This window comes from Lolium rigidum, chromosome 7, assembly GCF_022539505.1.
Source record: "Lolium rigidum isolate FL_2022 chromosome 7, APGP_CSIRO_Lrig_0.1, whole genome shotgun sequence".
Taxonomy (NCBI): domain Eukaryota; kingdom Viridiplantae; phylum Streptophyta; class Magnoliopsida; order Poales; family Poaceae; genus Lolium; species Lolium rigidum.
Genome location: NC_061514.1, coordinates 225510283 through 225520971, shown reverse-complemented (window position 1 = coordinate 225520971; position 10689 = coordinate 225510283).

Below are 10689 nucleotides of genomic sequence, written 5' to 3'. Positions count from 1 at the left end.
AAGAATATTATCCCGGCCTAATGGTTGTCTGCAACTAAATCTAGCATGGACGAGTTCAATCAGGGAGCGACACTTTTAATTTACTCCTATTGAATCCATTTATTCTGATGCAACTGGGATACTGACCTTTGGGTACCACGAGTGCACGACCTCTCCGTATCAGATCGATCGTACATGTCCGTGGAAGCTTTGCCCCATCCTCGGCATAAATAATTGTCAAGAATGTAGCCATCCTCCACAGTTTTTTCATCGGCCGCCTACCTCCGGCGCGGACGCTGGCTGATCTCGGTAATTAAAATTCTCTACACTTTCTTATTAGATCGGAATTCTTCTTTGATGATTTGATCTGGAAAAGAGACACATCTGGAATGTGTAAAGTAGATGGAAAGTTTGACAGTCTGTAGAAAAATCATGTGAGGGGCGGCTTGAAAAGGCAATGAACGGCACACCAGTGGCTAAGGGCGACATGATATGCACTGTCGTGTAAAAAGGTCAACATCTGTCCAGGTTAACAATGCACAGCCGCCGCTGCCGCAACGGAGGCTGCTACGCGAGCTTGGAAGAGATGACCACATGAAGACTGAAAAGAGATCAATGGCACACTGTTGATGCGGGAGAAGCATCTGAGGGAACTTTTCCGCAGAATTCTTGGACCATAGAATGAATATAAAACAAGGGAAATCTATGCAAGGAAGTAATATCGTATAGGTACTGAGGTTTGGTACTTTCTTTTGTTCTAAACTCAATGTATTCATCTTTCTTAATGGTTGTAAAGCCAAAAATAATCTGTTTCGTTGATTTTGGGCTTTCTGATTTCCCTCCAAATGGTACTGACCCAAATCCAAATTTCTCATGTTATTTTTTGAAAAATCAAAAGAAGTCGTTCTTACAAATTATGCTGGTGTTGTTTGTGCACATTGTATATATGCAGGAGTCTCTCAACACTTGACGTGCGTCTCCAGGATTTGAGATTAATCTCGCAAGTTTCCTTGGGGCGCGCTATACTTGGCATTGACGATGCTGGCTGATCTAAAGTAATCAGCACTCTCTCTACTTCCCTGTCGCATCATCCTCTGGCTTTTGTGGTTTTATCTGGAGAAGATGACACACTAGGAACCAGAATGAAACTTTCAGATTTGTTCGTACATGAATGCATTGCTCGGATCCACAACCTTTTATAAGCTGAAGATGACACACTAGGAACCAGAAGGAAACTTTCAGGTTTGTTCGTACATGAATGCATTGCTCCGATCCACAACTTTTTATAAGCTGAGATACAGATTGGTAGGAAACCTGTCAGGGGCAGGATAATCTGTACTGGCAAGGCACATAGAAATTGACAAGAATCTTACTTTTTGATAGACAGATTATTCATTTAACAATAGTTTGCTTGAAAACCTAGCTTTGTTTAGGCGCTGTTGTACTACACTAAACATGTATGCATGCATGTGTCTGGTGAAATCTACATGAGAATAATCATTGACTCACTTGCAGATCTCTGATGTGGTTTTTTGTTCTGTAGGACAATCTGCTTCAGGTAAGAAATAGGTTGGGTGAGGTGATGGTATTTTCTGGTTGGGTGAGCTGATACTATCTTGATAGCATAATTCTTCTGATGCAACAGAAGATCTCACCGGTAGTACTGCATAATGCATCTCTTTTCAGTCACTCCAGAATCAAATATAGATATGTTATGCTTACCGTGAAGTTCTATTTACAATTTTCTTATTCTTCATATCCTTAACTGATCTATGTTTCTCAAATTATGAGTAGGTTTGCAGTTCATAAGTAGACTAGATGGACCCAGCGCGCTGTGCCGCGCCATCCTCTGCCAATAGCATTTAGATTTTATGGCGTGATTTCTATTTTGCCGCTTTTTTAGTTGGCTCGGTCTGGCCTTGGCCAATGTCCACGACAGCCCTGGTTAGCTGCAATGTAAGGGCAAAGAAGCAATGCGACAACCTTTCTTCACAAGGCGTTTGATCAAGTAGTCAACCCTAATAATCCTCCTTTAAACATAAAGGATAGCATGCCAGAACATCACACACATGCTGAGAACCATGCAAAGAACCAAAGGCAGAGCGCGGAAAGCAGAGATTCTTGACTGTGTGGTTAATGCAGATTCTTGAGCCACAGCTAGGGGTCATAGAAATCATGATTGCAGACCCCAAAAAAGTCAGTAGCACTAAAACCAACCCAGAACGTAGAAAGTAACATTGAGCAACCATCATGCAGTAAACATCTAAAAAACAGATATAACTGGAACCGACAGAACATACAATCCTGCATTTTCAATGTTCAGGCAATGGCCAACAATATGAGAGGCTCCTTTTGTCTCCTGCGAATGAGCACATCCGCATCGACAAGTCTAGCAAGCTCTCCCCACAGAACCACAATAGCATCGAGCCTACAAAAGAAAATGAACCCAGCAACCTGAGAGGCCATAGACAAATCAACTCTTCACAAATGAACCTGACATGTAAATAAGCTGAAAATGAGTAGAACTTCCATCTGTCGGTCGCACTTGCCGTAATCAGGAATGCCATGAACATCAACACTGCAACATCAGTTGCCCCGATGATGAGCCCATCAACTAAATACATAGTGGAATCGCAAGCCTTGTGAACTAAGATAAACCCAAACATTCAACCATCTAGCAAAACTGAGCTACTCACCAAGTCACGATCAGTCTAATTAATTTAAGTTAAGCTCATCCACCACCGAACAACTTTAGAAAGGAAGAAATCACACGTCAGACAACGATAAGATTGGACAGAAAATAAAAGGGAAGTGAAACAATATGGATGTGAATCTTGCTCCAGCAATGCCCAACGTTGTCAAGAGATGCATCTTCTCATGCTATGGCATTCTCAGGCCAGTTAGTACGAAGGAATCTATGGATTAATGTTGCTTCAATTTGAGCCTTGGAGGATAGTTTACCACATCAATTACTTCTGTTTGTGAAAAAAAATTGGGCTACAGTCTGGAAAAGATCTTTTCAATAAAATTAGAAATATTTGTGCAAAAATAATTAAATACGAACAAATAGAGTAAATTGCATGTTAGCATCAGCTAGTGCCAGTTAAAACTTATTTCCACCGAACCTTGTGACAAATAAGCATTTTCTAACACGCATGAAATAGCATAACTAATTATTTTCTGGAGTAGAAAGTACTATTTAGAAAATCACCGACGTGAATGCCACACAGAAGTCGCATTATTTTCTACCGTTCATGACATAATGCCTATACAATTTTGAGTAAGAAGAAAAAACAAATTTTGAGTAACAAATACTTTCTCCTGGATGCACAACTCTTAGTAAAAAGAAGACATGGCATTTTGATTTGCCTACAAATTCTGTTCAGAAGGCAAGTATGACAATAATAAGCACCCTTTTATTTCTGCCAAAGTTATGTAATGGATGGGAAGTGAATTTTGATCGAAGAAGGGCAAGCACTCGATCGTTTCTCTGTAAAGTAGATAATGGAAGGTAAGAAAAATTTACCGATTTGAAGAAGGTAAGCACACAAAACACCGCAAGTAATCTATCATGAGAAGAAAATGAATGAGATAAAGTAGCGCCTCTGTAGAATATTACGCTTCAGGAAAAGCTTATATCAACATGGAAATAACTTAGTTCAATATGCTCCAAATATGCATACATTAATATTTTCAACGGCTTTGTTGGGTGATTTTGGGGCGCCTCTAATTATTTGCGAAAAGCGAGACCTGACATGCAGTAAAGCATTTACACATTGAGATGAGAACCCAAATAATATGACAAGTAGCATAAATATATGTGGTGCATTTGCATAGTTGAAAGACGTAATACCCTCATCTCACAACTTCAGCTGAAAGATAAGGGTATAGTATCATTTACCCTGTGACGATCCGCCTTCAGTGCGCCACACCATCAATATGACCTTCCACGCGCTATATAGGAACGACAACAGCAGTGATGTAGCAGAGGGAAGGAGACGGCAACACTGCACCAAAGGAAAAGACAATGTCGTATGTCAGTGGTGCGGTATGAGTGGAGGAGATGAAGCAGTAATCATTGTGTCATACCTGACATCATCTGATTGAAGCTTTTGTTTGAAATGATCTCACCTGCAATGGAGAAAAAATGGAACATAATATATATCTGTATTTTGTCAAATAAGCAAACTGGTAAGTAACACACTTTTGACAGAGGAGAACATGCAATTTAGAAACACTCTCTAGAAAAACATGTGCGTCGACCACTTATAATTTATCGTGAAGATGGCAAGGCCAACAGACCACTATAGTAGCTTGCTAATTGATAGGTAGTAATATGAGATTCTAGCTCATAACTAAAATCAAGAGAGAGAATCTAGTAATGAACTGGGTATAATCAGACTAATCGTCATATAGAAAATTGCAAGCAACACAAAAGCTAAAGAGTATGTTATTACAGACTGCATTACTTTCCTGAAAACATAGTGGGCATTACATTTAGAAATTATGTATGCATATTTCAGCATCAGTAGTTCAAGTCTTGTTTCAAGGGAAGAGTGGACCTAACCTGAAAAGCAAAAGAGAATGAATACTATTGGCAAAACCTTGTCTAATCTTCTAAATATAATTGACACATAAACTTTCAGAGGTTGTAGCAAGCACAGAGGAACAAAGATCACCTTTGAAAATTAGGACAAATAGCACAAGAGTGTTGCTGTCCAAGCCCCGGAAGACCATGAAGGAATAGTGGGATCGCCAGCGAATCAACAAACATAAATGATCATTAGCAAAGATAAGATAAATTAGTTGTGATAGGGTCAGGAGGCCACCATGTTGCACAAAAAACAAACGTTGGGCATTGGCCTCTCAATAGGTTGATCAAAACAATGAAAATCATCGCATGATATAACCAACGCCGGTACCACAATACTATAGTCATCGCAGGAAATGAACCAAAGAGAGAGTGGGTCAAATTTGTATCTAATTTATTAACCTCTGGTGCACTCCACCTGTGCATTTTATGCAGATCACATGAGCCTACTGCACTTAGAAACCACCAACATACGTTATGACATGCAATAATGGATATAGGAAATAAATACACCCATAAGACGTGTGGTTAATAGCTACTGAAACCAGACAACTATTGCTTCTAGCTTCCAATTCCTCTAGTCCTTCACATCGCGAAGTATTGGATATTTTTTGTCATAGTGATCATTCATTAAATAGGAACCTCTGTAACGATCAAAGTTACACTATACACCACTTTATGCTGGACGATCCTATCCCACCTAGAACACCAATAATTTGAGATAAAACAGCTGAAGAACTAAGATACGAAGCCAACAAATCATGCACCATGACGCACATGCTAGCTTCCCAAGAAGAAAATGCATGTCTACAGATTGCTTTCCCAGATCATATGTGACACCAGGTAGCTAGTCATGTGTACATGATGCAATACAGAAAGCCAATTGTAAACAATACTATTAAGAGTTGATTTAAAAGATTTTACTTTTAACCAAAGAAAATTTGATAGCTTCAATTCTCATATACAGTTTGTCACGGAAAAAATTGAATAGCATATGTTGTCAAGAAGTGACAAATCCTTCGAGTGCATACTGAAAAAATGCATACGCAATGAACTTTTAGAACACCTTCAAAAAAAGTTAAACTGATAAGCTGTCACAACAAGTACTCACAGGAGCAACTTAGCTTCAGATGGCACTTTCAACTATTCACGTAAACCAAGTTGGAAGAGAATAACCTGTGCACAATGAAATCATGTCTTCAGCTGTACAAAGAGCAACCTTGGCATATAGCTGCAAGCAAAATTCCAAATGTTGACTAATTCACATATTACATCGACTTGATAAAGACCAAACAAGGACCCTCCTGCTTTGATAGGTTTCAAGCGTGCATACATTTGATCAAACGCCAACATCTAGCAATAACTAATTACTTCAGATTATGTTTACACAGATAAGTGCAGTGTGACCTGACGAACAAAAACGTGGATGTTAGGAGAGTAAAGGGGAGAAACCATGGATGAGAAAAGGAGCCTGGGACTGGGAGCAACCGAAGGAGAAGCGCCCCACCAAATCAATCAGCCTAGTAGGAGTAAGTCACAATAAATCAATCAACCTGTGTGTTCTCGGGAATCCTTGTTCTCCACTACAGAGTGTTGACCATAAACGGAGAGGGGCAAGCAGAGGGGTGGAGAGATTGAATGATGTGAGGCGCTGTGTCGATACCTAGGTTGACAGGTCGTGCGACGCAGTTGACGGCCGAGACCTCCTTCAACGGCGCCGGCGAGCACAGATCAGGAACGCACAGAGTTGATGGCGGCGAGGCAGCACACGTGACCGAGATGGTAGATGCAGACCGGATGGCTCATGGAGATAGAACGGCGGTGGGTACCAGGCCTGGTGAGTTCAGCGCGGATGGCGTTCGGATTAGCGAATTCACGAATGGAGGGGGGAGAATGCGGTGGGCAGATTGTGTTCAAGTGAGGATTGAGGGGGATAATAGGGCAGCGACCCCAATCCCCAAGAAACGGCTGCACGCACGGCCATCACGGATCCAGCACACACAGCAAACACAAGCTAAATCTCCACACAACCCGCTCCAATCTCATCGGCCACTAACGCGAGGAAAATCACTGAGAAGGCAGCAGGGGAATCGTACCAGTGAGAAGAAGCATATGCCACCGAGAAGACGGGCGGCCACCACGACGCAACCCACACGCACCGCTGCAGCTCAGCCGCCACCGCAGCGCCACCCAAACCCGCACGCACCGCCGCAAGTCAATCGACGAAGAGGAAGAACAAATCGCACTCGGTGAATAGACCTGCCGCCACACCAGAAGAAGAAGGAAGGAAGACCGCGATCCCGGTCAAGAGAATTCCACCGACCCCGCGAGGCCTCTCCACGTTGGCATAATGCGATCCCAAACGGTGAAACGCGGCGACACACAAGTGCGAGGCGGGGCCCACGAAAAGGACGTGCAGGGCAACCAGGGAGCTCCCCCACCCTGGGAGCTTAGTGCTCTTTAGAGATTCCACTGAGGAAAAAATATATCTTTGTTTCGGTACACTAAAATTTTCTCTATCTTGATCCTCCTTTTCCGTCTTGCTTTAGATTTTTCATGAACGTAAATGCATCCTATGACACTAGGGAAAATTCCACAACAAATTAATTTCCGAGATAAGCTTTCCAGATATTCCATTTGTCTCTTACATTTCACCAAGAATAAATTCAAAATGTCGTGCTGACTTTTTTTTCATAAATAACATATTTAAGATTAGTAGAGGAACGTACCTATTGTGTGAATTAATTTCTCTTAAATGTTAAAATTACCACGTAATTTTTTTTGCAAATATTATGCAGATATTTGATGTATTGTATGGTCTACTGCTTCTAGAGACAAGTACGCAATATGCATGTTTATAGAGGAGAAACGATTCAAGCGATGGAAGGTGAACTGTATAATGCGTGCAAATTCTAATTTCTCTGACCATATTTAGTGGCAAAAGAATAATAAATCGAATGTGTTGTTGCACGAGAATCATAATGAGAAATTGGCAAAAGATCGAGAGATAACGTAATGGATAGTATGCCAAAAGAACGTGACATAAAACAATATACTCATTTCAAAATTCACGTACAATTATCAATATTGTAATTTTGCATGCTATAGAATCTGTTATATATAACTTAAATGGATATGATTGTTATTTGAATTTTCATTTGCATTTTGCAGTAGATTTTATGAGACTATAAGTTAATAATGTATTTATATATAGCATGGCTATCGCCAAAAGGTGATGTCTTTGGGAACAATTCTTAATTATGTTGTGATAAGTAATATCACACATGTTGGGTGAACATAAATATTTTCTAATATATTAGTAACAGAAGTAAAAATTGTTGTAAATCAAAAATTATAGTCTTTTGTATGTAAACGAAATAGTGTGAAGTATTAAGTGAACCTCTATGTTGGTCCAATTAAAACGTTAAAAATGATGGTTTTCATATGCAATAATAGTTTTATAAACATGCTAAAATAACTAGCACGTGCAGGTGCACGGGTTGATGACTAGTATATTAAAATTGATATAGGCCATGCATGTATATTTTAATTGGTGTTAATCTACGGTTTGCTAGCTAGCTAGAGCTGCTATATATAGAGCATGTTTTTATTAGATCGGGTTATAGCTAGCTAGTACAGTTTAGGGTTATGTGTTTTAATTAAGTAGGGTTGATTATCTAGGGTTAGTTACATATATATGGTTTAGGGTTAATGCGCGCATGGCACATTTAATTTAATTAGAGGACCGCGAGGCACCCTCTGGCATGCTCGATGCACAATTAAGTGTCGTTGGCCTATACATAGGGTTTAATTAGGGTTTTAGGGTTAGCTAGGGTTTAGGGTTAGGGTTAGGGTTAGGGTTTAGGGTCTAGGGTTTAGGGTTTAGGGTTAGCTAGGGTTTAGGGTTAGGGTTAGGGTTAGGGTTAGGGTTAGGGTTAGGGTAAGGGCTAGGGTTTAGGGTTTAGGGTTTAGTGTTTAGAGTGTTTAGGGTTTAGGGATTATGGATTAGGGATTATTAGGGATTAGGGATTATTAGGGATTAGGGATTTAAGGTTTTAGGGGTTGTTTAAGGTTTAGGGATCATCGATCGAGTGCGCACACACATTATTAGAGGCACCCGCGCGCGCCTTTAATTACGCATAAAGTGCATGCGTATATATGTGTGTTTTTTGGGCCACCAATAACGATATATAGATGATCGAGAGAGAGAGATCGAGATTGAAATCCCCAAGAGAATATATATGTTCAAATATACATTAAAATATATGCACGAATGCATTGTAGGCCATGCATGCACACTAATTATATATATATATTATGAGGCAACTTAATCAAATGTGTTTTCATTCGAGAGAACTGCTTGTCAAAATTCAAGTTAATTAATTTATCACGATAATTATATAATTAATTAATGAATCTCAGGGATATGTTATACAACATGATCGATATAGGCCATGTATATTTTAATTGGTGTTAATCTACGGTTTGCTAGCTAGCTGCTACATATAGAGCATGTTTTTATTAGATCGGGTTATAGCTAGCTAGTATAGTTTAGGGTTATGTGGTTTAATTAAGTAGGGTTGATTAGCTAGCTAGGGTTAGTTACATATATATGGTTTAGGGTTAATGCATGGCACATTTAATTTAATTAGAGGACCGCGAGGCACCCCCTGGCCTGCTCGATGCACAATTAAGTGTCGTTGGCCTATACATAGGGTTTAATTAGGGTTTTAGGGTTAGCTAGGGTTTAGGGTTAGGGTTAGGGTTAGGGTTAGGGTTTAGGGTCTAGGGTTTAGGGTTTAGGGTTAGCTAAGGTTTAGGGTTAGGGTTAGGGTTAGGGTTAGGGTTGGGGTTAGGGTTAGGGTTAGGGTTAGGGTTTAGGGTTTAGGGTTTAGTGTTTAGGGTGTTTAGGGTTTAGGGATTAGGGATTTAAGGTTTTAGGGGTTGTTTAAGGTTTAGGGATCATCGATCGAGTGCGCACACACATTATTAGAGGCACCCGCGCGCGCCTTTACGCATGAAGTGCATGCGTATATATGTGTGTTTTTTGGGCCACCAACGATATATAGATGATCGAGAGAGAGAGATCGAGATTTAAATCCCCAAGAATATATATGTTCATATATACATTAAAATATATGCACGAATGCATTGTAGGCCATACATGCACACTAATTATATATATATTATGAGGCAACTTAATCAAATGTGTTTTCATTCGAGAGAACTTGTCAAAATTCAAGTTAAATAATTTATCACGATAATTATATAATTAATTAATGAATCTCGGGGATATGTTATACAACATGATCGATATAGGCCATGTATATTTTAATTGGTGTTAATCTACGGTTTGCTAGCTAGCTGTTATATATAGAGCATGTTTTTATTAGATCGGGTTATGTCTAGTATAGTTTAGGGTTATGTGTTTTAATTAAGTAGGGTTGATTAGCTAGGGTTAGTTACACATATATGGTTTAGGGTTAATGCATGGAGCATTTAATTAATTTAATTAGAGGACCGCGAGGCACCCCTGGGCTGCTCGATGCACAATTAAGTGTCGTTGGCCTATACATAGGGTTTAATTAGGGTTTAGGGTTAGCTAGGGCGAGAGGGTTAGGGTTAGGGTTAGGGTTTAGGGTATAGGGTATAGGGTTTAGTGTTTAGGGTGTTTAGGGTTTAGGGTTTAGGGATTAGGGATTTAGGGTTTTAGGGTTGTTTAAGGTTTTAGGGATCATCGATCGAGTGCGCACACACATTATTAGATCGAGGCACCCGCGCCTTTACGCATAAAGTGCATGCGTATGTATGTGTGTTTTTTGGGCCACCAACGATATATAGATGATCGAGAGAGAGATTGAAATCCCCAAGAATATGTTCAAATATACAATAAAATATATGCACGAATGCATTGTAGGCCATGCATGCACACTAATTATATATATATTATGAGGCAACTTAATCAAATGCATGTGTTTTCATTCGAGAGAACTTGTCAAAATTCAAGTTAATTAATTTATCACGATAATTATATAATTAATTAATGAATCTCAGGGATATGTTATACAACATGATCGATATAGGCCATGTATATTTTAATTGGTGTTAATCTACGGTTT